Genomic DNA, 2,280 nt, shown 5'->3' on the forward strand with positions numbered 1-2,280 from the left:
CTTGATTAGCCAGTTTGGAGAGGAATCCTAGTGCTGGGCGGACTGAACCATTGTGCGTTTTTGTAAGGGGTGTGAGGGACATGGAAGAGCCTCCACTATTTATGTTGGGGTTTTTTTGGTGGGGGGTGACAGTCTCTCAACCGATTTATTGAGACAATTTTAAGTTAGTTAAGACACTACTTGCTTAGAAATAAAACACTGCAAGCAAAAACAAACTTTTCATTCCAGACTTTTCGAGGGTCCAGCGCTTGGTAATAACTATAATGAGTAAACAGTAGACGAGGAACCCGCAGGGGATGTAGCTCAGTGGTAGAGCGCATGCTTTGCATGTATGAGGCCCCGGGTTCAATCCCCGGCATCTCCATGTTTTAAAGTGGAGCAACTTTCGGCATAACACCAAACTGTCGGGAGTCCGTGCTAAAAACTGCACGTGACTTGATAATCACTGGGTGAATTGTAAATGTTGACAATAGACAATGGAGATACAACTCAAATGTGAACCAGCATTTAATGCAGTTTATGTAGACCTGTTTGTTCACTATAACCATTGAGTGCAGGCAATGATTACACCTAGTATATAAAAGTATCCAAGTCCAAAAAACAATTAAAGGAAATCAAAATAAATAGCTCTTTGTGGAATCTTTGTGTGACAGTTGTTGTGGCCGTTACCCTTCAGCAATCAGACTGCTAACTCAAATCCTAACCATTTCTTATAAGTACTAACCAATTCTTATCAAATAATAACAATGAAAAGCAAGTCCTTGACAATGAACAAATCTTTGTTTTCCCTGATGGTCATTGATTTTACTTGATTATCTCATACTGATTTTCTTAACAGATCACAAAGAAACTCACTGGTGGCACTGCTGACACAGTTCGTGAATGACAAACATCAGTAACGAATGTTAGCCAGACTTCCTCCTGATGTGGACAGGCAGATACGATCACATTCTGATCACAACACACCTTGCATTAACATACATTTTTTTCTTATCTAGATATAGATCACATCATAGTGGCAACCCTTGGCAGCTGGCACTCTATGGCATCTGCTGGCCAATATTCAGACATTTTCACACTTGTAATTTTTGTTTAATAGTTTAATATTTACACTAGCCTTCTTAACACTGTCCTTTGTCATGCTGCTGCTTAGATGTTGAAGTAAAAAACAAACATGAAACTGTGAAAAACAAACACGAAACTGGGAAAAACAAACATGAAACTGTGAAAGACAAACATGAAACTGTGAAAAACAAACAAGTTTATTTAAAAAAATGTGTAAACGTAGCTGAATTTTTCTCATATTTTTATTTATTAAATATCCTATATGTTTATATTTTTAAGAATAATACAAAAGAGGATTTGTTTTTATTATTGTAATTGTATTAATGTGATGTTATAAATATAATATAGTATTTTTGTAACAAGTGTATTTTGGTTCCTTTTTTTCAAAACGGGCTAAGTAATTATATAAAATGAAAGAAACAAACATAAGCTCTGAAGGTGCTTGCTAAACCATTTTAAAAGAGATTTACAGCTGCTGGCCTGTCTTGACAACAAACACTGATTGCACAACCAGGAAGTATTTAAGTGGCAGCTATGACAAGAGCTGCATGGTCAAATTCTCTAAAAGCTAAGGAAAGGTCCCTTAATGTTTCCTTTATTATCTCCTTTAGCTAGGGTACACTGGATCATCCTTTGCGAAGGAAAAGAGATAATGCCGTCCCACAAATCCTTGCGCAGCAACGCAGCACTGTAATTTTGCTCGTAATTTCTCCACAGCCGACCCACGTAAATTAAGAAACAACAGACCGCCTATTTTATGCTCGTGACCCCTTCTAAAACGTATGGAAATCCTTGTATGATAAGCTCCATCCAGTTAGGAGGAGTCTTGGAAAAACACGCTTACTGAATTTCTATTTAACAATATTGTCATCATAACAAAACACTGTATACATAAATGTTGTGGAATGCACTAAACATTTTTTTCTCTATTTAACAAAAGTATAAAACAGTCAACGCACCATGCCAGAAAACTTTGTATAGCCTATTTATGTCTGAATATAATTTAGTCTAGCCCCTTGCTTAACTCCTGATTTTTCTTTAATTATTATTTTAATGACTCAGCTCTCTTGTATAGTCTATTGCCTTTCCCCGTCCATTATAGCCTACTATTAATTTCAACATTTCAATCATATTTGTTTGTTTTTATTTTTAACAATCATCCTTTTGTTGTTACTTCCCAGAGTAATAGAGTAGCCTAATCGATGGTTCAGTTTA

The 2,280-nt window shown here is 36.1% G+C and overlaps 1 non-coding gene across 1 annotated transcript; it reads left to right on the forward strand.

The window, feature by feature from the left end:
- Positions 1–292: 292 nt before the first annotated feature.
- trnaa-ugc lies at positions 293–364 on the forward strand. Its single transcript has one exon. It is a non-coding gene; the product is annotated as a tRNA-Ala (tRNA).
- Positions 365–2,280: the final 1,916 nt, after the last annotated feature.

Source organism: Micropterus salmoides, unplaced genomic scaffold (genome assembly GCF_014851395.1).
Source record: "Micropterus salmoides isolate LMB-PRFRI ecotype aquatic unplaced genomic scaffold, ASM1485139v1 Ms_hic_scaffold_5, whole genome shotgun sequence".
Taxonomy (NCBI): Eukaryota; Metazoa; Chordata; class Actinopteri; order Centrarchiformes; family Centrarchidae; genus Micropterus; species Micropterus salmoides.